This window comes from Peromyscus californicus, unplaced genomic scaffold, assembly GCF_007827085.1.
Source record: "Peromyscus californicus insignis strain IS unplaced genomic scaffold, ASM782708v3 Scaffold_12__1_contigs__length_115047231, whole genome shotgun sequence".
NCBI lineage: Eukaryota > Metazoa > Chordata > Mammalia > Rodentia > Cricetidae > Peromyscus > Peromyscus californicus.
This window is the reverse complement of record NW_026294413.1, coordinates 42,482,472-42,509,061: the sequence shown is the minus strand read 5'-3', so window position 1 is coordinate 42,509,061 and position 26,590 is coordinate 42,482,472. Positions and strand designations below refer to the sequence as shown.

General features: G+C 38.9%; 1 non-coding gene across 1 annotated transcript; it reads right to left on the bottom strand.

Moving 5' to 3' along the window:
- Positions 1 to 9,189: 9,189 nt before the first annotated feature.
- Trnak-cuu (transfer RNA lysine (anticodon CUU)) lies at positions 9,190 to 9,262 on the bottom strand. The gene has a single exon. It is a non-coding gene; the product is annotated as a tRNA-Lys (tRNA).
- Between the last annotated feature and the right edge of the window lie 17,328 nt (positions 9,263 to 26,590).

The following is a 26,590-nucleotide window of genomic DNA, read 5'->3' as shown; positions in this document are numbered from 1 at the left end:
TTTTAAACTATCTTTTAATGTATGACTGTCTTTAACCTTTCTCTTTCCTTTCCCATTCCTATGTATATTTTTAATCACACTGTAACACATTTACAGGGTTTTTTTTTTCCCGCCTAGATCTGTCTTTACTAAGCGTCATTTACCTTTTCTGTCTGTATGACCAAAATCCCAAACCTGCCATGCAGTGTACCAGCAGAATTCATGCTAGGGCTCAAACTCAAAGGTAGTGGCTAAAAGAAACTTCTCTGTACCTCAGCCCATGTGAGAGACTTCAGAAACCCACATGCAGTTTAGACCATGGCATGCTGGTAGCTACCAGGAGATGCTTCTTTGTGCTGTGGCTGGCCTGAGAGACATGAGACTAGGAAGCCGGGTTTAACACCATTTTTGTGTATTTAGAACCTTTTTCTTTTTCTTTATTTTTTTGTTATTGTTGTTGTTTAAGCTTTCTTGGGTTTTATGTGGATCTATTTTGCCCCACAGCAGGCATCAATTATTTACAGAAGTTAAATCTTGACTAATTTCTGTGTTGAGCATTAATTCTCAAATTCAGCTTTATCCTACTCTCCATGTACAGGTCTCTTCAATTAAATCATTTCTGATAGCTTCTCATTAGGTACAGGTCATTGTCTAGAGATAAAAGTTGTCTCTTCCTGTTCCTTCTAAAAAGTAACTTAGAACTCTGTTGTCATTTAATTCAGGATTCTTTCCCAAGCTGGCTTCCTGTTGGTGCTCTTGTTCCTGTAGGTTTCATATTATTATAGTTTGCTAAGCCAGGCATTACTTTTTTACTACTTCATCATCTTCTAAATTTGTTTACATGAGATTTTACTTTCTATCATGTTGTCATATTCTCTTAAATATTTTAAAACATTTTTGCAATATTAAAGAAAGATTATGTGTGGATACTGTGGTGATATATTGTGTACCCTAATAGAACTTGTCTGAGGATCACAGGACAGAGACAGCCACTAGATTAGACATAGGGGTCAGACAGTGGTGGCACACACTCTTAATCCTATCACCCAGGAGGCAGAGATCCTCTGGATCTCTGTGAGTTCAAGGCCACATTGGAAACAGAGCCAGGCAGTGGTGGCACACACCTTTAATTCCAGTACTGGGAAGCACACATGCCTTTAATCCTAGGAGTGATGTCTGGCAGAGAATGGTATATAAGATGTGAAGAAACAGAAACTAACTCTCTTTATGTTGAGGATTTCATAGAGATAAGGACTAGTGGCTGGCTGCTCTGCTTCTCTGATCTTTCAGCTTTCACCCTGATATCTGGCTCTGGATTTTTTATTAAAAGACCATCTAAGATTTGAAAAACAGGATACATTCAACTTATAGTGTTTCACCTAAAGAAATGTTGGCTTGCAGTATATTTAAATGATTTTTCCACTGAATTTTGTAATGTTATAATGGATGTTGAATGTATGTATCTGCCACAAATCTATATTGCAACTTCATTAATCCATGTTGGAGACAGATAGTTCTCTGGGAGGCAATTGTAAGTTTGAAGCTTTCTCACTGTGTATGCATACTGTAAAGAGATTAGAAAAAGAGGGAAAAGGTGGAGAAAGAAGACAAGAAACCAGAGTCATACCATGAGTACAGCAGACATATCTAATGCATTAGAGGACTGGTTCTCAACCTATAGGCCATGACCCCTTTGGGGGTAAATGGACATTTCATGGGGGTTGCGTATCAGACATCCTGCATTTTGGGTATATGATATATGTATGTGATGACACATATGTATGTGTACATGCATATATGTGTATATCATATGTGCACTTGCATATATATCTTTATATGTGTGTGTGTGTGTGTGTGAGTGTGTGTGTGTGTGTCTAATTTATTTTCAGACAATATCCCACTACTTAGCCTAGGCTAGCCAGGAATTCATATTCTTGCCTCAACTTCCTAGTGTTAGAATTACAGGCATGCATGTCCACATGACTTCGCATATAATTTTTAGGGGAATGTTATATACATCACAAATGTGTATATTTTAGTACACATATATATCAGATAACTAACATGAAGGTACAATATGGTCCAGTAGTATTCTTTATCTATTTAACTTAAGCACATACAAAAACATCTGCACAGGGCAACATCCAGCATTTAGAATAAAAGAATGTATATTTTATATTATAACATAAATGTAATTAGAGATGACTCAGTAGAAATTATTCCACAGTTTGGGATTTGTTTACTTTTCAAGTAAAAATCTTAAACTTAATTTTTTAGAATAATATGTTATAATAAGTAACACTTGTTAAAATATTCAATAACTTTTGCATTTTAAAACCCTAAAATGTATAATTAAAGTTTAACAGATTATGCAAACCTATGTACATGCATATTTTTATGAATTATTGAAAACATTTAAGATTTAATGAAACAAAATACATAATCAATAGCTTCTAATTTAAAATTTTTCTTAATAATATCTTCATTTATTATTTAGAATTTCATACTATATATTTTGCTTATACTCATTTCTGGTGGTGGGATCTAACCAGTATTATGTCATTGAAAAACACTGACTTTCCCTCCCCCTGCAGCTATCAATTGCCAATACTGTGGCTAGGAGTTACATTTCATGGCCACGTCCCCTCTTCCATTCTGGGATTTGTCTGGCTTGAGCTTATGCAGCTCTTGTGCATGCTGTAACAATCTCTCTGAGTTTGTATGTGCATCTGCCCTCTTGTGTCTGGAGAACTCTGTTTTCTTGAAGTCATCCATCACCCCTAGATCTTACAATCTTTTACCTACTTTTCCATAGAGTTTAGTGGATTTATTCCAAATGATAAGAAAAACTAAAAATACAGATCTAAATTTACTTGGAAATACATAATAATCTTTGTTTAAAAGGAGCTGTTTCCATAAATATAAAAGAGTAATGATAAGGAAAACTTATATTGGAGGTTTATGACTTAAATAATTGGAATTCTAGTGAGTAAAAGCAGTCTAAATCTATCATGATGAAATAAGTTGCTATTTGAAAATCAACAACTCCTTTGAAGATATAATAAAAACAACTATGTTGATCTGTTTTAAGTAACAATCTTTGGAATGCATAGTGCATAGAAGACTTATTTTCTATGATCCCAAAACAAGATTTGATATTCTTACTCACCGAATTCTGGCATGGGTTCTGTGACAGTTACTACTTATTGACATCTTGAATGCCTTTAAAAGCCCCATGGAGATGCACTTTCCGATGTATTTATTGGGATGTTTCCAGAAAATTTCAACAGAGGAGGGAAGATCCACCCTGAATTTAGTTGCCACTATCCCATGGGATGGAGCCCATACTGTATAAGAAGGAGAAAGACAGAAGAGTACCAGCTTTCCTCTTTCTACCTAAGGATTCTGGGAACATTAGGACCAGATGTCCCACAGTGACTTCATCATGATAGCCTATGCCCTTTGTGAGCTAAAATACAATTTTCCTTATTTCAGTTCTTTGTGTCAGCATTTTGTCACTTCAATGATGAAAATGACTACTATAAGCGCTGTGGAACTCTCAGAAAGAAAGGTTTGAGATCTGATTTTTCCATGCGATGCCATCCGGTCTAAATGCCAAAAGAATGGTGCTAAGCCATTTACACAGTGACATGGAAAGGAACCCAGAATAAATAGTTAGCCTTTGTGATTGCTTCATTTGTTTAAGAATATAATTATATTAGATTATGTATAAGGAAAGTAAAACTCATATTAAGGCATATTAGGTAGATACTGTTATATGAATACTGAAAACATTTTCCCTCATTGTTTTTATTTTTTTATTTTATTTTTTATTTTATTTTATTTTTGTTTTGGTTTTTCAAGACAGGGTTTCTCTGTGTAGCTTTGTGCCTTTCCTGGAACTCACTTGGTAGCCCAGGCTGGCCTCGAACTCACAGAGATCCGCCTGGCTCTGCCTCCCGAGTGCTGGGATTAAAGGCGTGCGCCACCACCGCCCGGCCCCTCATTGTTTTTAAACACCTAATATTTGTCCACAGTTTTAAAGGATTTTAATCATGAAAACAATTTTTCAGTCATTTGAAGTTACAAGAGATTGTTGTCCTGCACTAAACTCCTGTCCTGGGCCCCGGTACATTAGATTCAAATCAAACTGTTATCTGTCACATTTATCTCCCAGGTAAATGTGCTCTGACTTCAACTGAAATCAAGACTATAGACACAGCAGCCCGATTTCCCAAATAGGCCATTTTACTTGATAATTTTTTCCCTTTGACATAATTCTTGCCATATAAAGAATTGCTAGCCAGGCTTACTTTGTTGTTTGAGAAAATCTTATTGGATTGCTCAGGCTGGCCAGGAACTTGCTATTCTCCTGCCTTAGGAAGGTTGGCATCATACAGCTGAGCAACCATGTCCAGCTCAGATATTTTTCTATTCTTCCTCAGTTCTCTATCTGACAAGGAAGTTATTTCTAAATGTCCTGTCTTCTTTTTGGGTGTTGTTATTACTTTCTGCTGTAGTAGGTAGCTGTTCCAGCTTTGATCTGGAAGTACCACCCCCATTGAGGCTTCCGGTAACTGTCACATCTACCTATGGCCTGCCCCTGAGGCAGGGCTGAGCCGGGAACCTTTAAGACCTGATATCCGGATGTGCCAGCTCTCTTGGTTCCTGGTAATACTGAATGTTAGATCGTAAACCAAGCAGAGTTATCTGGAGAGAACCGCTGGACTGTACTTCATCTCTCCTGGACCCTGTAACCTATCCCTTTACTTGTTGTAAGTAAGACCCCCAGAATAAACCTCCCTTTTAACTATGTGGAGTTGCCTTAATAAATCCCCCAATATTCTGCTGTTCCTTTTTGTTCATAAAACTGAATTCCTCAGCATCGCTTATTATAACACTGACCCTGTTTAATTTTTGCCAGATTTTAATATACTAAGATTTTAACTAAATTGTACTGTTTGTCCTCCAAGAGATCCTATACATGAACTATGTATAAATAAATAGTTAGACATCCTCTTGTCTAGCCTTGTGGTGACCACTGTACTCTGAGGTATAAGATCATGTCCATTCCTCAGTTTTGAACTTTGTCTCTACAACAGTTCATGGGAAAGACAAACTCATCACTCACTCACAACATGCCTACTGAAATGTTTCGAAGTATCATTTTCTGCATTCCAGTAGGTGGATACCTCACCTGTCACACACTACTGAAAGGCATCAGTTTTCATCAGAGGATCTTGACAACATGGAAAGAATGATTCACCTGAAGGAAGCAGAGTGCAGAGCTTTTCAAAAGTGATCTCTAAAGACTGATTATTTCTTGTCCTTGACATCCTGCCAAGGGCTAGATACGGTGAACATTTGGATGTAACTGGGCCTACAAATCACAAGTTGCCGAAAGCCCTCGTTGGCCTGTAAGAGGAGAGCATGCTTAACTTTTGTTCAGTTTTTATTACAAGTTGTAAACTTTTGACTGCTCTGATATGCCTTGTCACTGATGTGCCAAGATTGGATTGTGACAGGATGTCCCACCTGATTGAAATCAAGAATGTTCTATTAGATCTTTTGGAAAATAATGAAAAAGCATCTATTGTAGGATTTCAGATAGTAGGATATATTTACTAATCATGTTATTGAAAAACACAGAGACTTATTTTAAGTGCATTTTGATAGCAATAAATAGGATTTTCCGGACCTGAAAGGATTATTATGTAGTCACATATAATAAAAGTACCAAAACTATCAAGTCATAATTTAAAATTTTGCTTTTCAAAAGAAAGGGCTAACTTTGCTGGTGAAAACATGTCTGTTCAGTACTCACTGCTATCTGAGACTTGGCTGCTGTTTTTATGCTGTTTTTACAGCTGCTACTGTAAATGGTTTCTTTAGTACACAAGAGAAATCACAACAGACTTGTTATCAAATGCAAGATAACCCTGCTTTTGTTATTCTAACATTCAAAGTGCTCACTTGATGATATTTGAAAGTCCTTTATGACTGCTTCATGAGATACAGTTTTGAACAATACAATCTCTCTCCATAAGAACATTATCAATGATAAACTGACTTACCCTGCAGAGATCAGATTGGGGATCAAACTGTTTCTTTCTTCTTAAAAGAAATTTTGTGCTCATCAAAGGTAGCATGCAGAAAGATAAGAGTCTTATTTTAGCCAGAGAGAATTCTAATCAAAGCAACTGAGTTCTGACACAATGGGGAGCTCTAGAGCCTGCTTCACGCCGATTGGGTCCTCTCTCAGGACAGTGTCCATTAGTAAACTAAAAGATGCAGTCTATATCTCCTCCACAAATTTGAGAGGTTTGAAGAAGTAAACAACCATATTGTCTGCTCCACTGTAGAGGAAGTTTCCTGCAGTCTCCCGCTGGCATAAGAAATCAAAGATCGCATTCCAAGCTTATAACAAATCTTCTCAATGTAAGCAGGAAACTCTGTGGATATAAAATAAAATTGTTTTCAAAATTCCTCAATGTTCTCTGGTTTCTCAGTCCTGCGTGAGAAACCAAGAGGGAGTCCAGGGTCAAGTATAATTATCAAACAATTCATGACATTGAAGTAAACTACCAGTCCTCTATCTAGTCAAGAAGGGGGAGGCTTGACTGCTTCCCCAAATGCTGTGTCCTTCAGAATCATCTGAGTAAAGTACATGAAACTCCCAAGTGTGCGCAGTCCTAAAAATCCCCCCCAGGTGGTGAGAACTTGAGCTTCCATTGGTGATACAACAGACAAATTCAAGGAAAAAAGTCCCACTGCAAATGCTCCCAGCTTCAAATCAATAAAATGTATGGCCATGGGTCATGGATATTATAAATGTTTTTATAATTTATTTTAAAAGGTTGATGTGATCCAAATGTTCTTCAGTCTCTTCTCTTCAGTATCTCTTGGTTGGTCAAAAGAACATACCAAATACAAGTGGTCTTCACTCACAAGTTCACCAGCATTGTTTCTGGCATGTCTGCTTTTACTAACTCAAATGCCCCTTCTTTTTTATGCAGGTCATTTTGTATATGGTTTTGTTTGCGGCTGCAGGTACCTGTACGTTTGCGTGTTCAAGTGTGTGACATACAGTGCTGAAAGTGCATGTGTGTATCCTGTGAGTTTGGAGGACAGAGGGCAATCTCAGATACTCTTGTTCAGACACTGCCCACCCTGGGTTTTTGAGATAGTGATTCTCATTTGACATCTGCTGTAGTTTAATTTATTGTGCTGTGACAAACCACCCGGACTAAAGGTCACTTAGGTGAGAAGGTGGTTACTTTAGCACACAAGTGTGTAGACTACAAATTCAGGGAAATCACCCTGGCGGGCACTCGAGACAGCCAGTCACATCACATCCTCAGTTAAGAGAAAAGAGAGCACAAATGTATGGCTGTTTTGTGCTCAGTTAGGTTTCTTGACTGTTATATGGGCCCCAAGCCCAAAGAATGGTTCTGCCCACAGTGGCCTGTCTCTTTCCACCTCTATTGACTCAATTAAGATAAGATCCCTCACAGACCTGCCCCAGGCCAACACCTGATATAAACAATTGCTCATTGATAGTCTCTTCCTAGGTAATTCTAGGACGTGCCAAGTCAACAATTCGAACTGATCATTAACCAAGAAACAATGTTTTTCTTTCAATGAGGGTTCTGGAGATCAAACTCTGGGAATCACTTTACCAATTGAAGTGTGTCCCTGACCAAGTACTTGCATTTGAAAATCTTTTTGTTTCCTGGCTTTCAGTGACTGCTCATTAATTACTTTATTTGTAAGAATCAGCACCTGGACCAAAGTAGTCTGACTTTCAAAGTAACCCCTCGCCAAGACACATGCATATAGCATTAAAGAAAATATCATCGCCTACACAGTAGATGAACTAGCAAAGGGAGGCTTTATCTAGGAAATATCCCAGGAGGTACATGAGTATAAGATTGTATTCTATTTTCAACCTAACAAGTAGGGATTTATAGATCAAGAGTGGAGAAGAGCATTGGTAGAATCTAGTCAGTTACCCAAGGGACGTAAGGCAGGGACATTCTTATAATCTGATGCACCACAATTCTAATTAAAGATAAGCAGGGTCATGAGATATTCTTCACAGGACATGTAAGAACTTGCTCACATTTCATAGACCTTAAGGGTGGTCACACACCAAAAGAGGGATACTCTCTTCATTACTTAGTAACTTTCTGGCTACAGCTGTGCAGACCCAGTAGGGCCAAAGGTAAAGGCCTCCTTGAAAAGAGGGCTTAGAGGAAACAGAAGAAAGCTTGAATTTTTGTCATTTTTAAATGATTTTTTCTTCGTTTGCATATCATTGTAGCTTTACTTTCTGGGTATATTGAATTCATCCAAACCCACCATAAACTTCAGATGATTTCCAGGACATTTCATAAAACTCTAGTGTATTTTAGAGAAAGCTATAACTGTTCGTGTAAATTATAAATTTAATAGTTGAGCTACTTGAGAATTTGTAGTTGAAAGATGGACCAAGTCAAAGTCGGCAGTGTGGGTTCTAGACTTAGCACTATAGACTCGGCAAGAGTCCACATATTCTAAGTCTCTTTTCCTTAGACTTTAACATGAAGATTATTGCAAAAAGGTAGTTATATAAACATTATTGGCAAAGGAAGATACGTAAAATTGTAAGAACAATAATATCTCACTGTATAAGTCACTATTAGCAGTACCATAAACAAAAGAAAATTATTTTAAAAATTCCATTTGATTTGGAAAAATAACAGACTACAAAATTTCTAGATTTGAAAAAAATGCTTTCAAATTCTAGTCTTTGGATTCTGATGTACCAAAGCACCCTTCTTGCCAACTTACTTTTAAATTTGTCACTGTGATGCTTCTCAAATGATACTTTTTTTCAAAGGTATACTATGCCTGTATGTAGTGGGTAGCCATTCCAGCTTTGATCTGGAAGTTCCAACCCCCATTGAGACTTCGGCAACTGTCACGCCTACAAGGCGGGGCGAAAGGAGGCGCCTGGGGACCTGAGATCTGGAACGGCGGGCTCTCGCTCTGTTGCGGGACCTTGGACTGGAGAGGTGTACCAAGCAGAGCTCCAGAGAACACCGCTGGACTGCGATACACCTTCCCCAGACTCCGCGACCTACCTATCCCTTAATTTGTAAGTTACGCCATTAAATAAATCTCCTTTTATCTACGTGGAGTGGCCTTAATAATTTCACCAATATCTGGCGCCCAACGTGGGGCTCGAACCCACGACCCTGAGATTAAGAGTCTCATGCTCTACCGACTGAGCTAGCCGGGTCTTTGATGGGATTGAAGACTAGCAGTTATAGTTACAACCTAGTAGATAGAACATATTAAGTATTAGATTCAGGTTCTTTAGGATAGGACACCTTTTGGAATGATCTTTGTAACATGCCATTTACCTATGCTCTATACTTCTCTGGATTATAGTATGTGTTTCTTGCTTGATATTGTTTGCATTGGTTGTAGTTCCATCTTATCTAGGTCATTATCCCTCATTATTCCTGGACTATATTTGATAACCATTCCTTTGTATATAGTCTTGTATTAGGTTAGAACTTTCTTATTTAGACAAAAAGGGGGAGATGTAGTGGGTAGCCATTCCAGCTTTGATCTGGAAGTTCCAACCCCCATTGAGACTTCGGCAACTGTCACGCCTACAAGGCGGGGCGAAAGGAGGCGCCTGGGGACCTGAGATCTGGAACGGCGGGCTCTCGCTCTGTTGCGGGACCTTGGACTGGAGAGGTGTACCAAGCAGAGCTCCAGAGAACACCGCTGGACTGCGATACACCTTCCCCAGACTCCGCGACCTACCTATCCCTTAATTTGTAAGTTACGCCATTAAATAAATCTCCTTTTATCTACGTGGAGTGGCCTTAATAATTTCACCAATACCTGTACTTACTTTAGGTTTGGTGAGGGTGAGGAAATTGGATATCAGAATTAACAAAAAACAACAAAGAAAGCAACCATGGCTTGGATATAATGATATCCAAATTTACAACCATTTATAGACAATTGAAGAAAAACAGATGGAATAAATCCTTATGCTAAAGATACCCGCTGCCACCCATATATATGTTTCTCTCTCTCTCTCTCTCTCTCTCTCTCTCTCTCTCTCTCTCTCTCTCTCTGTATGTGTGTGTGCATGTGTGTTTCAGATGTAATTTTGTTTTTCCATGCAATTGCATTTCCCTGTTTCCTTAGGGAAGTATTTTACTGTACAGTCCTGATATTTCAGTCAGAGATTCTCATCTGTTTCATTCAAAAAGGTTCATCTAGTCTTAGCTTACTTTCCTTATTTTCAATTTTTATTTGGAATATCTTTTCCTATTACTATCTAGTGCAAAATCCCTTCCTGTGAATTGGCAATCAGTTTTTTAAAAGCTGCAGTATCATGCAAGTACAAAATGAGAATCACATTGATTTAATATATATCTATAGTCAGTGACTTGTGCTGAATAATTTTTTTAATTTTATCAAAATACACTAAATAACCACTGTCATATTTGATGCATATTTACTCAATATTTTTACTCAATATTAGAGTATTGTTATTAAAAATTATTTCACAAAAACCAAGGGGTTTTTAAACTTTTATTTTCTTTTCAATCACAGGGTTTTGTGATAATTCAATGGAATGAGGGGATATGAGACTTCACTATCCTGACTGGTTTTATTGTCAGCTTGACATAAGCAAGATGCTAGAGTCAACTGAGAACTTGTTTCTATAAGATGAGACTGTAGACAAGCCTGTAGGCAAATTTATTAATGGGTGAATGTTGTAGGGAGCCTATCCCATTGTAGATGGTATCATTCTTAGGCCATTGGTCTGTGATGCTAGAAGGAAACAGACTGAACAAACCAGGATGAGAAAATCAGAAATTCAGCATTCTTCCACAGCCCTGCAATAGCTCCTTCCTCCAGGGTCCTGCCCTGTTTGAGTTCCTGCCCTAAGTGCTTTGGATGGTAAACAGTTATATGGAAGTTTAAGCCAAATAAACCCTTTCCTCTCCAAATTTTTTCATGGTGTTCTATCATAGAAACAGTCACCCTAAGTAAGATATTAACATAATTATATAAATCATACCAGAATATATGCATTTTGTCTTTATTGTTTACTTATTTATTTGTTTGTTTGTTTGTGTTTGTGACAGGGACTGACTACATAGTCCTGGCTGCCCTGGGACTATCTATGTAGATGAGGCTCACCTTGAACACACCTGCCTTCCAGGTGCTAGGATTAAAGGCAAGGATCACAGCCTCTGACATCCTTCAATTGTTTTAAATTCTTGTTTTCTTTTCTTATTGTGCCATTCCACCTCATCATGCCACCTCTAGTTAAAGTCAACATTTATTCTCCTCCTCTATTGGGAACCACCATTTAACATATTTTCTCCACTGGAATTTCTATGAATAAATGAATAGCAGAATACTTATCTGTTTATAGGTCTCTCTTACGTACTGATCATTCATTGGAGAAGCAAGCCTTGTCCTTCTTGGTGCACTTATTAATTTTATCTGTTAACTTGACAACTCAAGAAATGCCTACATTAAAGATTGCTTCAAGGAGTGTCTATGGGTGTTTCTGGACCAGCAATTGAATCAGCAGCCTAGAGAAAAAGAGTGTCTTCTCTAATAGAAGTAGGCATCACCTGACCCACTTAGTATCTGGACAAAAGAAACGAGTTTATGAGATTTTTCACTACTGCTGACGCTTTGGAATAACTTTATGAATATGTTATGTGTAATTAATGCACACAGTACTTATTTATATATTGATGAATTTAGATTACTATATATACACTCATGTATGTGTGGCATTTTATGTATGTTGTATTATAATTGATATATATATATATATATACATACACATATATAAAACTTCCCTTCAAATAATTCCTTACAGTATATTTCAATTTAATTCACATACTTTCTAAAACAATGTACATTATTACTGTATAATATGTTTCTAGGGTATTTTAAGAGCTCTTCTAATCTTGATCATTCCAGCTTTCAACATTTTAAATTCTATCTTTAAAATGAAGGATGATCCCCCTGAGTCTACGAGGAAAGCTGAGTTTCTGAAATTGAAAGAGTGTGTATGATTTCTATCAAGAGCACTGTGAATGTGAATCTCACAGGCATGAGGAAGATTAACTGGGAACGCAGTGTGGGGTGAAGGCATCTGAGAAGCAGGAAGAGCTGATACTTGACCTTTTGAGGTTCTTGGGGGGATTGAAGTTAAAGAAACTCCAGGTGGTCTTCAGAATCACTTGACATTTTCTGTAAGTGATGGACCAAACCAGAAAAAGTCAGTTAAAATAAAGTTTCACTCTACCAGTTTATTGAAAATATTTATCTAATATACCTTTTTGGCTGAACAATTCATAAAGCTAAAGGGCCTTCTGATGTCTCATCACAACAACTAACATGGCACTCATATTTCTCAAAGTTCACCCTAGTGTCTTTTGCTTCATATTACTCTCCTTTCAGAACTTTCTTGATGCCAAAGTCTTAATGATTATATTTGTGTTGATAACCTAAATCTATGTTACCAGCCACAATATTTTTCACAATATGCGTGTGTGTGTTGTGTGTGTGTGAGTGTGTGTGTGTGTGTGTGTGTGTGTGTGTGTGTGTGTGTGTGTATGTGCCTAGGGTATACGTGTGTGTGTATGTGTGCGTGTGTGTGTGTGTGTGTGTGTGTGTGTGTGTGTGTGTGTGTGTGTGTGTGTGTGTGTGTTTATGTGATCTTGGTGGAGAAGGTATATCTCTGGAGGTGGCCTTTGACAATGTTTTGTTTAGCATAGGCTGGACTTGAACTCTTGAGTCTCCTGCCTCCACCTCTGAAATAATGAGCCATCAAAAGTGTACCATGATGTCCAGCTCAAGGCCATATTTTAAAGGTCTGCTTCTTTAAATGTCTCTTTCTTATGTCTATTTTGGTATTGTGTGGGTACCCAAACTCTCTGTATGTGTCCTCTTTTTTGTAATATTTTTCAGAGAAACTCCCATTATGTACCTAAGCTGGACATGAAGTCACTGTGTAGCCTAGGTTGATCACCAGCTCATGATCATCTCACTTCAGCCTCATGAGCTCTAGGATTGCAGGGAATAAGCAATGAGTGACTTAGGTTCTTCTAATATAATTATGCTATATTCTGCCAACATAATTAATATCTACTATTTAATGGGCTTGATATATTTCTGTGTTACTAAGAAAAATAATCTTTTCTTAGTTTACAAATTCCTCTAAGAAAACAAATTAAAAACAACAGTTACAACTTACAGTTGAAGCTGATGAGTCTTCCTTAATATATAGTGGCAGTAACCAGCAAACTCTCCTTATATCTAATTTGGATCATACAGTAAGCCCTATATAAAACTATTTATTATATCCAATATAATACATTCAATAGACTTTCTTCATACCTGTTTTTGGCTAACAGCAAACAATAGATCAGATCTCCAGTAAGCTGTCTTGACAACTAAATAATAAGTATGTCTAATTTTTTTCTTAGCTCAGAGTTAGTTGAGGACAATGTCTGAATCTTGTTTATTTATATAATTACTGTATTATTTATTGTAAGGTATTAAGAATGATGTAACATCACTATTAGAAATTGTTGTTTTGTTGGGGATTGTGTTTAAGCCAGAGTCTCAGGATAATGGGAACAATTGTTAGTAAACATCAATTTTCTTGATTATTTTGTTGAGAATGAGGCATTAAGATCATTCTTAATTTTCAGAATACCATATATAGAACAAAATGAATGATTGGCAACACAGCTTATATAATATAGATAAAAGCGAAAGGGTTTGTTCAATGTGAGTATGCTAAATTCTCAAAGATTTGTTCTGAGGTATTATTGCTTTACTAGTCAGCATGTGATGGAGAGCTCCTTAAAGGAAATAAAGATTGCCACTAAATTTTGGTCACTTTCCCAACTAAAGTCATTATATAATTTCCTGTAAGACTTTGACACTGATGAAATAGAAATAATGCTATGGCTGCTTGCCTATTTACCTCCTTAGTCTGTCATGGAAACTTAAACTTGTCCTTTCTTTAGCTTAAAAAAAGAGGTTTTGCCTGAATGTACTTTATAGAACTAAATGTTAAGCTTAATATTATTGAATTAATTTTTATTCTAAATTGTCTCTATAATATCAAAAACATGATGGAAATGTGCCCTGTCCTGTTTATCCAGAGCAGTACAAATGTAGTGGGTAGCCATTCGAGGTTTGATCTGGAAGTTCCAACCCCCATTGAGGCTTCGGCAACTGTCACGCCTACAAGGTGGGACCAAGGGAGGACCCTGGAGACCCGAGATCGAGATGGGCCAGTGCTCTCTCTGTCCCTGGACCCTAGACGGTGGAGGTTGACCAAGCAGATCTCCAGAGAACACCGCTAGAATGCGATACACCTTCCCCAGACCCTGCGACCTACCTATCCTTTCATTTGTAAGTTATCCACTAAATAGATCTTCCTTTTAACTACGTGGAGTGGCCTTAATAATTTCGCCAATATTCAAAGACCATCGCTGGTAGTCTCCCTTTCTCAGTTCTCAATTACAAATTAATAGTGACTACGCTAGGACTCAACATTCTCAGAGAAGTGAAAAACCCTCTTCATAGAAATGTATATGAAACACTGTATAGTTTATACAAGTGTATTCTGTTTACTGATATCCATTGAAATAAAATGCAGATACAATCTTACAGACAGGCTCATTTACTTACTACCTAATTTTCTTCTTTCATTGTAACTAAAACTTCCAAAGTTCAACTACTATTGTCATCCTGTCAGATCCTGAAACTCCAGTTAACAGGCTCAACAATAAATGTTAAAATCTAGATGCATATCTATCCTCTCTCATACTCTTCAATGGTAAAGGAACTGTGTAGATCACATAAAAGTATACTACAGTATAGTTATCCACATGAGAACATTTGTAATTCAACCTGGGGCAAGGAGGATGCACATGTCCTCTTGATAGAAGCATGACACTATCTTGTAGGAGTTCAGTCAGGATGAGGCAACAAGTAAAAAGGTACATCTCATGTATTCTAACTAGACATCATATTTTCTTTGCAGTTTATCTTACTTGTATACATCTACACTGTTTTTAATATCATCATGTTCTTTCCTCTGAATCAACAAGTGTGTGACATTTGACTATTCCTATGAATAAAGTTCAATCACAGAAAATTGGTTAGATGAAAACAATTTCATTGGGTTTTATACAAATTTAAATATTTAAATAAAATGCAAGTTTCAATGTAAATAATGTTAGGAAATATTCAAATGAGGATGATGTAAAGATAATGAACCTCTGCTGTCTCCATGAACACGCAACAGGTCTTTGCTGCTTCCTAACTCTGAAACAATCTCTGAAAGTGATGAAGGTACACTTGACCGCTGTGGTAGGTTCTCTTTGCCTACATTAATCCATTCAGGATCCTACAGCAGAAGACCACACCCAGAATGGTTTATGTGCAGCAGAAGCCTATTTCTCACAATGATGAATGTTTAAAAGTTGCAGGAAAGTTTCAGGAGATTTGTTACCTGGTGAAGGCTAACTTTCAAGTTGTTTTTTTTTTATGTTATATCTTCACATTATGGAAGGACAAGGGAACTCTATGGAGTCTCTTTGTAAAAGACACTAATTTACCCTATCCTCATGACCTAAACACCTCACAGAAATCCCATCTCATGATTTTATATTATCAGTGTATAGGATTTTGACATATTTATTTATTATGTGGGCATAAACATTCAGTCAACTGCATAGCTTTAGAAGTACTAGTGACTATAAGACACAGGCTAAGAAGATTTGTGTTGCTACTGACAAATATTACTTCAACTTGTTAATATTACCATGTCATATGATTTTATTTGATTGAATTAAATAATTTCTATATATTAGTCTGATGATTAAAAAGAAAGTCAAATAAATGAATTCTGTCTTACTGTTCTCCTGCTGTGAGGAGACTCAATGACCAAGGGAACTTAGAAAATAAAGCAATTAATTGTTGGCTTGCTTACAGTTTCAGAGGGTTAGTCCATCATCTATTATCATTGTGGTGGAAACCATAGTGATAGATAGGCAAACAGAGTTTTACATCCTGATCTGCAGGTAGAGAGAGAGAGAGAGAGAGAGAGAGAGAGAGAGAGAGAGAGAGAGAGAGAGACTGTGCTTGGCATAGGATTTTGAAACATCAAAGTCCATCCATCTCCAGTGATATACTTTATCTAACAAGGCCACGCCTACTCCAAAAAGGCTACATCTCCTAATCCTTATCCAACAGTTCCGTGGACTAAGGACCAAACATTCAAACATTTTAGCCTTTTGGGCTCATTCTCATTCAAAGCATCACAAATGCTAATCCAACAATTTGAAGAAATCGACCATCAATCTGCAACCTTGAAAATCTGCAAATGTCATGTCATAAGAACAGCATTGAAATCATTGATTTAAAATCACAGGCCATTCCATTCCCCTCTGCTCTTTGGACAGCCTCTTTCCATCACACATTAGTAATTTTGTGACCTCCAGATGAAGCACATATATCTAAAGATTCAAAATCAACATCCACATATGAGAGACAACATGCAACATTTGTTCTAAATCTGTGTTTCCTTTGTATTTTTGTTTTGAAGTCTATCCATATAGACTTGAAATTTTCATGAATTCATTTTTTAAAATTTTTGATACAGTGTTTGTTTAGCCCAGACTGTCCTGGCACTCACTCTGTAGAACAGACTGGCCTCAAATTCAGAGATACACTCACCTGTGCATCGAGAGAGTTGGGATTAAAGGCATGCACCACCACTACCTCCCAGCTTTTATAATTCCATTTTTATTTTAAAAAATGTATTCATTTTACATACCAACCACAGATCCCCCTCCCATCCTGCCTCCTGCTCCCCCCTCCCCCACCTTCCCCTCTAACACCCCCCCCCCCCCATCTTGTCCTTCCATGCTGGAACAGCAAAGCCTGGTACATTCAGCTGAGGCAGGACCAAGGCCCTCCCCCCTGGATTAAGGGTAAGCAAGGTGTCTAACCATAGAATTCAAGCTCATGCATCAGGGATAGATCCTGATCACACTGCCAGGGGCCCCTCAAACATACTCAGATACACAACTGTCTCTCCAGTATGCGGAGGATCTAGTCCAGTCCCATGCATGTTACGTTGGTCTAAAGTTCATGAGTTCGTACACGTTTGGTTCAGTTGTCTCTGTAGATTTCCCCATTATGATCTTGACTCCCCTTGCTCATATAATCCCTCTTCCCTCTCTTCAGCTGCACTCCTGGAGCTCGGCCTGGTGCTTGGTTGTAGATCTCTGATTAACAGGGTAGGCCAGTTCAGGCACCCTCTCCACTATTCCTAGAAATCTAATCTGGGGTCATCCTTGTGGATTCCTGGGGATTTCCCTAGCACCAGGTTTCTCCCTTATGCCCCAATGTCTCCCTCTATCAAGATATCTTTTTCATTGTTCTCCCACTCCATCCTTCCCCCAGCTTGACCTTTCCCCATTCCATCCCCTCGATTGCCCCCCTCATTCCCAGTTAACTCAAAGAGGTATCCTCTGTTTCCCCTTCCCGAGGTAATCTATGCATCTGTCTTAGGGTCCTCCTTGTTTCCTAGCTTCTCTGGAGCTATGGGTTATAGTCTGATTATCATTAGCTTTACATCTAGTATCCACTTATGAGGGAGCACATACTATGCTTGTCTTTCTGAGTTTGGGTTACCTCACTCAGAATGATATTTTCTAGTTCCATCCATTTGCCTACAAATTTCATGGTGTCATTGTTTTTTATAGCTGAGTAATACTCCTTTGTGCATATGGACCACATTCTCTTTATCCATTCTTCAGTTGAGGGGCATCTAGGTTGTTTCCAGGTTCTGGCTATTATACATAATGCTACTATGCACATAGCTGAGCATGTGTCCTTGTGATATGATTGAGCATTCCTTGGGTATATGCCCAAGAGTGGTATCCTTGGGTCTTGAGGTAGATTGATTCCCAATTTTCTGAGACGTCTCCATACTGATTTCTAAAGTGGCTGTACAAATTTGTACTCCCCAGAATTTCATTGTTAAATGGCTAAATAGTACTCTGTTTTGTAAATTTACCAAATTTTCGTGTTCAATTTATTAGTTGATAGTCTGGTCCATCTCCTGGCTATTATGAATAAAGCACAAATTAATGTGTATGAGCAGTTAACTCTATAATAGCAAGTAGAGATCTTTTGGTATGTCCCCAAGAGTAATCTAGATGGATCACATGATTGGCACACATACACACACACACACACACACACACACACGTACATGGTTCAGGAACTTTCACACTGATTTCCATAGTTGCTGCATTTGTTTGCACTCCCACAGCAGTGAATATGTCTTCCACTTTCCTCATATCTATGCAAGCATATGTTATCATTTAGTTTCATGATCTTAGTCATTCTGACTGAGGATGTTGATTATTTTTTAAATATATCTCAATCATTTGGATTTCATCATTTGGAAAGGATCTGTTTAGTTCCATGATCCATGTTTTGTTTGTTTGTCTGTTTTGTTTTGGTTGGTGTAGTGTTTATCATTTATACCATATCCTCAGGAGAGAACTTAATTTTTTTTTTTTTAAGTTGGAGCATAATACTGGCCAAACTTTAGCTTAGCTCTCCCATTGAAACTGGGACTCAGAGTGATGTGTCCCTGAGTGCCTTTGTTTAAAATAGATGACTCCTAGACCCATAAGATAGGCATTATAATGAAAAGAGATGGAAGTAACGTCGTGACATTATTTAAAAACTAAACTGGGCTGTAGCTAGAGTTTTCCTGCCTGGCCCACAGTCAGGACAAATCTCTGTCACCCGCCAGTCCCGCAGCCTCTCAGACCCAACCAAGTAAACACAGAGACTTATATTGCTTACAAACTGTATGGCCGTGGCAGGCTTCTTGCTAACTGTTCTTATAGCTTAAATTAATCTATTTCCATTAATCTATACCTTGCCACATGGCTCGTGGCTTACCAGCATCTTCACATGCTGTTTCTCATCATGGTGGCTGGCAGTGTCTCTCTCACTCAGCCTTCCACTTCCCAGCTTTATTCTCCTCCATGTCCCGCCTACACTTCCTGCCTAGCCACTGACCAATCAGTGATTTATTTATTGACCAATCAGCAACACATTTGCCATACAGAACATCCCACAGCACTTCCCCCCCCCCCTTTTTTTTCCAAAAAGGAAGGTTTTAACCTTAACAAAGTAAAATTACATATAATTTGGGAATTTGGACATAGCTTCTCTTACTACTTCCTGCTGGAGGGGGCGCTGTATCTTATGGGGACACAAAGAAAATTTTAGGATTATGAAATAGTCCATGAGGCTATATTGTCTGAGCCAGTTGTCTTGAAACCATTCTGGATGTTGGATCATCTGGGCCATGGTGTCATCAGAGACCTTTCAGGGGGTCTTGGCTGGTCAAACCTGATGTATCTTAATCTGGAACAAATCCATAGCCTCTGGCTTTCTGTGGAAACAAAAGAGACTCTTTTCCAATGCAACATATCCTTATATCCAAATTTTGAAGTCAAGGTATCTTTAAAATATACATTTTGGCATAACTCAACAGCTTTTACAATCAAATGTTTTTCTGCAGTCAAAAATCCCAAAGAAAACACAATCCAGATTCTCTGTGTAATATTCATCTTCACGTGGCTTATTTTTTATATTAATTTTACTGTCTCTTTAAAGACTTTATTTTTTAAAACTATGTATTTGTTTATATAACTGTATATATCACCCTATATCACCTTTTTTGTCTCTTTCAAGCCCACATATGTTTTACACACATTGTAAACTATTACATCTGAATCTGTCTTATTGTGAATCTATTGCTGTAAACTGCAGCAGCTGTGGCTGCTGGCTCCGTCCACCTCAGTTTCCCAACATGGCGGCAGTATGCTTACTGCCAGCTCTGGGAGCCATTGCAGGTCCATGCCTTTATCCAAGCAGCATGCAGGCCAGAAACCTCCCCTTTTGCTCTGCACCAGCAAAGGCTAAATCCACCATACAGCTCAAAGTGCCACTTGCAAAGGTCCCACTCCCGCCATACAGCAGGTCGAGCATGCACGCTAGGAACCCACAAGTAGCTCAAACTGGCAGCTGTTGCTCATTTGAGAGAGACAACTAGGAACTGTTTTTAACTCCGTTTTAGAATCTTTTTTCTCAGGTTTTTAGGTGGAAACCCTTGCCACCACGTTGGATGCCATTTGTAGCTAGAGTTTTCCTGCCTGGCCCACAGTCAGGACAAATCTCTGTCACCCGCCAGTCCCACAGTCACTCAGACCCAACCAAGTAAACACAGAGACTTATATTGCTTACAAACTGTATGGCTGTGGCAGGCTTCTTGCTAACTTTTCTTACAGCTTAAATTAATCTATTTCCATTAATCTATACCTTGCCACATGGCTCGTAGCTTACCGGCATCTTCACATGCTGTTTCTCATCATGGTGGCTGGCAGTGTCTCTCTCACTCAGCCTTCCACTTCCCAGCTTTATTCTCCTCCTTGTCCCGCCTATACTTCCTGCCTAGCCACTGACCAATCAGTGATTTATTTATTGACCAATCAGCAACACATTTGCCATACAGAACATCCCACAGCACTGGGCTCAGAAAGACAAATACGACATGGTTTCTCTCATATGTGGAATCTAGAATTTAAAAAATACATATGACATGGTAACAAAACGGATTCCAATGAAGGAAGGAAAATGTCTAAACAATGGAGTAAGGGAAAAGGAATGTTAAGGACAGAGAAGAAGGAAAATATTCCAAGTGTGGTCTTATATGCAGAATGTCTGATCTCTCTTATCTGTCTACCTGTTGCCTAGCTATGCCTTTACCTCTTTTTATGTATGTATGTATGTATGTATGTATGTATGCATGTATGTATGTATGTATGTATGTGTATATGTATGTATGTAAGTATGTATGTATGTATGTATATATGTATGTATGTATATATGTATGTATGTGTGTATGTATATATGTATGTATGCATGTATGTATATATGTATGTATGATGTATGTATGTATGTATGTATATACGCATGTATGTATGTATATACGTATGTAAGTATGTATGTATGTATGTAAGTATGTATGTATGTATCTATCTTATTTATTTATCTATCTAAGAATTACATAGTGAGACCTTGTCTCAAACAAAGGGAATGAAAAAGAAAGCAAGAAAGGCAAGCTAAGTGATAGTTTTCTGAAATGAGACAATGATGACATGCTCATGGCAAATTACTTCAGTGTGTCAGAAGGTAATTGCTTTCCTGCTCGACCAGGTAAATCTTCCTATATACCTCACTCAAGAATGAAAATTAAGATATGTGGTAACAATGTAGATGATTTCTTTTCTTTTTTTTTTTTTTTGCTTTTTTTTTAAATTTTTTTTTTTTTTTTTTTTTTTTTTTTTTTTTGTTTTGTTTTGTTTTGTTTTTCGAGACAGGGTTTCTCTGTGTAGCTTTGCGCCTTTCCTGGAACTCACTTGGTAGCCCAGGCTGGCCTCGAACTCACAGAGATCCACCTGGCTCTGCCTCCCGAGTGCTGGGATTAAAGGCGTGCACCACCACCGCCCGGCTTTTTTTTAAATTTTTATTTTGCAATACAATTCAGTTCTACATATCAGCCACGGATTCCCTTTTGATGATTTCTTATTATCTGCCTTTTTGGTCTTCTGAATAATTAGATTAATCCCCAAATGCACACATGATTAACTAATGCTGATATCCCTAAAAACATTGATGACACCATTGCATGCTATTTCACAGACCCTATCAATGTTTTCTTCCCTCTCCCAGAAATTAGGCCATGTAGATGTAACAGTCTTATTAAATAAGAAACACAGAGCCAAATGCAGAGTTAAAAGCCCAAGGGGTCAGAGCAGTATCTAAGAGCTGAGACTAAAACTGCCTTCTTACCACCTGCTGCTGTCCTTCCCTTCCCAAAGAGACCTACTTCCTTTGTATCTGTCATTTTACTGACTTTCTGTTCTGGCTTCTCATTGGTTGTAAACCCAACCACATGACCTTCTCGTCACTGCCTATCTATACAGACCTCGAGGTCTTCTATGGTTGATATTGATATTAAAGGCGTGTGTCTCCATGATGGTGGTGTCCTTGAACACACAGAGATTTGCCTGTCATGCGATCGGGATTAAGGGCATGTGCTACCACTGCCAGAATTCTGCTATGGCTTGCTATTAGCTCTGACCCCCAAGTAACTTTATTTATTAACATACAAATAAAATCACATTTCAGCACACATAAAATATCACCATAAGACCAGGCATCCTTTAGCTTTGTGTCAGGGACTGCAAGTTGATAAGGAAGTGTCATATATTACTTTCCCTCCTCTTGCAACTGTGTACAAGCCTAGACTTCCCCTCTTCTAATCCCTAGACCAAGCACAAGCTATAATGAAACCTGGTTCTTCACAGTGGTTTCTTGACTTCTGACATGTAGGTCAGGTAAGGCCATATCTTGTAGTACAAAAATCGCAACCCCTATATTTACATTAGAAGCCTATATGGTAAAGAACCTTTTTTGTTCTCTGAAGTGAAAGGTCTGCCTTGCCCTTCAGAAGTCCTCTGTCCGGTCAATAGTGAAATGTCCTAATTCTCCTTGTATCATGGGATTGGAAGGAAAGTTTCTCCACTTCCAGGAAGGGCCAATTATGCATGCCTATGGCTGTGATGCTTTATCTCTTCTAACACTTTCAGAAGTTAATTCCTAATCATGGCTGCCTGTGGTGGTGCTGCTAGCTCTACTAATATAGCTCATCTGAGGATAATTTTGAGTCCTTTTCTTTCAATGATCCTGCTTGTTAAATCCTAATACATAACTGCAGTGTTTTGTTTTTCATTTCTCTTGGAGGACAGGGGATGTGTGTGTGTGTGTGTGTGTGTGTGTGTGTGTGTGTGTGTGTGTCTCACTGCCAGGAAGGGTGGCCTGGGGTCACAGGTTAAAGGGCTGGGAAGGTCAGGGGCCACCCAATGGTTGCCAAATTCACTTGTGAGTAGCCATAGATTTGAACTTTGCACTAATCGCTCCAGGCCTGGGTCCTACATGGAGGACTCAGCCCAGTGCCTGGTGCTCCAGTTCAAAGGCCGGCAATCTGGTTTCACTTGGCTTAGGGTTTGGGCCTTCAGTGGGTCCTGTACATTCCCACCAGCCTCCTGGGTGTGGAGAGTGTGGGGTGGGACCAGAGCAAGCATTGTGCAGTTTTCAAGCTGTGCAGATTCATCCAGGTTTGGAAATGGAAGACCTTCAGGGTGGGTGTCAGAGGCCCCAATTACTCTTGGAAACAGTAAACATTTGTCCAGAATGACTGAGTGTGTGGTACCAAGGACCAGTTAAGAGCTTGCACTTTTGGGTCCACTCTAGATGCAGTTTAGCTAAGTTCACAATGCTGAGGCCCTGAAATGAACCCCAGGTTCTGCCTCCTGGAAAGGGGAGAGTAGGCAATAGCTAGAATATAAATTGGAAGTAGAATATCTTAAGCATCCCAAACAATATCAATACTGACATTTTAAATCTGCCATAAGTCTGATGTACATTTATATTTATTAACATATCAGTCTATTATCTACTCTATATAATAGATTACTTTATTATATATATTAATTGTGTATATATATATATATATATATATATATATATATATATATATATATATTGTGTTTTTTTTTTCCAGGGTCTTACCAACTTGGAACTTGCTTTGTAGACCAGGATGGCCTTAAACATACAGACATCTACCCACCTCTGCTTCCCAAATGCTCAGATTAAAGGCTTGGGCCACCATACCTGGTTTATTATTATATGTATTAACCATGTTAAGAAACGTTGTTGAGCCAGGTGGCACCCACCTTTAATCACAGCACTCGGGAGGCAGAAACAGGCAGATCTCTGTGGGTTAGAGACCAGCCTGGTCTACAGAACAGGCACCAAAGCTACACAGAGAAACCCTGTCTCGAAAAACCAAGAGAGAGAGAGAGAGAGAGAGAGAGAGAGAAACATTGTTGAACTGGGCATGTAGTTCAGTTGGCAGAATACTTGTCTAACATTAATGAGGCCCTGGGTTCTACCCCCCAGCACGGACAGCTAGCTGAAGATATGGACTCCCTGAGCACACCTCCAGGCTGTGGAGCCAGATTGTAGGAAGAGAAACACTTTAACTTTTCTAAATTACTGTCATCTGGAGGGGTGGGGTACTGCAGCACTCCTGCAGAGGTCAAGACTACAGCTGGGAGCACTCAGCGGTTAAGAGCACTGACTGCTGTTCCAGGGGACCCAGGTTCAATTCCAAGAGGCAAGAGGTGAGAGGCGAGAGGCGAGAGGCGAGAGGCGAGAGGCAAGGAGACTGGGACACTTCTCCCACGCCCAGCCCTCTTTCCTAAGCCACCCCGCATACCCACATCCCCAATATCTTCGTCTCCCATAGGGAGTCAGCAGATCCCAGCACACTGACACTAGGCAAGTCCAAGCCCCTTCCCACTGCACCAAGGCTGTGCAAGGTTTCACACCACAGGCACCGGATTCCCAGAAGCCTGCCCATGCACCAGGGACAGATCCCTATCCCCCTGCCTGGGTGCCCCCCAAACAGTCCAAGCCAAACAACCATCTTCTGTATGCAAAAGACCCTAGAAGGGACACATAGATGACCCTGTGAAGGAGAAGTGGATGAGATCTACATTAGTAGACTGTGTGTGGGTGGGTAGCAGAGGGCGAGGAGTGGGGGATGACAACATAGGGAAATAGGAGGGTCAAGCTGGAACAGGGACAGAGTAGGAGGGCAGGGAGGAAGATACCATGATAGATGAGGACATCATGGGAATGGGAAGAGGCAGGGTGCTGGGGAGGCTGTCAGGAATCCACAAGGTTGACCACACCTTGTTCTGCTTGTGGTCCAGAGGGTGCCTGGACCAGTCAATTCTGGTGACCAGCCTAGCAAATAACCTAGCTGCCATCATAGAGCCTTTGTCCAGTGACAGATGGAGGCAGATACAGAGATCCCCAGCCAGGCACCAGGCTGAGTTCTGGGAATCCAATTGATAAGAGAGAGGAGAGATACTGCAGGAGAGAGACGTCGAGATCATGATGGGAGGATATGCAGAGATGACGGACCACACTAGTGGAAACCCATGAACTGTGGACTGGTGGCTGTGGAGCCCCCATGGGACTAGACTAGGCCCTCTAGACATGGAATACAGTTGTTTTGGTTTTCATTTTTATCTGTTCATATGGCTTGAGTCCTTGTATGACAACACCATAGACCCCCCTCTACTATAGGTTTCTGCAAGCTTATAGATTTCTCCTTCCACCTAGACAACACACCCAACACTAAAAGTCCTACCTTGATTCTTCCTAGTTACTATTCAGAACTGAAGTCATATGTAATTTCTCCTGACAATTTTTTCCTAGAAAATACGAAAGAATAGACCTCATTCTCTTTTTCATATTGCTCCATATCCCTGTACAAAGTACTTCAAATAGTTTAGGTATTATGTTAGCTGTTTATCTACTATATGGAACTCACTCTGAATTAGAATATGATTTCTATGAGCAGAACAGGGTTCAGCTTGCTCATTTCTTACTTCTCATCATGCATCACAATCCCGTACTTAATATTAGTTGGAAGAATGAATCATTGAACTACCTTGAAACTCAAATGTAGAATTTGTTATTCTTTTCTTCAGGCCACACATCTCTACCCAATAGGTTAGGCTAACCATGTGAGTAACTTTTAGAAGAGAAACACTTCATTTACTTGCACATAAAGTGCACATTCTAATTCCAGAATGACTTTCAATTACTCCTTGGAGATTAAAGCACTAAAAAGCAAATTTTGATTTTTAAATGCCATTATATTAATTATTATCATAGCTCCTTAACACTTGGTGAGAAAAAAGTTACATTAAATTAGTCAATGCATTGCCCTTAATGTAAGAAGAACACGTGGTTGGTACTAAGTATTCCAGCACTCTCCCAGCAAAATACCATTCTCTTGCTCCATATGATTTTAGAAAATCAATAGTGGACCAAACATTCCCAGTTATGTGTAGTTGGCTGGGATTTTTGTTGTTCCTTTTCTCGTGTGTGTGTGTGTGTGTGTGTGTGTGTGTGTGTGTGTGTGTGTGTATGTGTGTGTATGTGTGTGTGTGTGTGTGTGTGAATGAATGTTTTTAATTGTACAACAAATGTCCACTCTCTAGTCCGCTCCTCATTGGCTAATGGTAGAATGGAAAATATGTTTTATTCAGAGAATAAAATGATTATATTTGATTCGAACCACTGCAGGTCAAAACATTGGTTATAGCATCAGGATTAGTTGACAGACTGGGGTTTGTTTTAAGTTACATTATATTTATATGAGTGGATTTTTGCTACTGACATGCATTTGAAGATTTCCAGAGACTAAAACAAAAGACACAGAAATCTTTTTTTATATATAGTAAATGTCAAACATAAAGATAGATATGTGGTCCATGTCAACTTCATCTGCTTTCTGTCAGGGCAGACA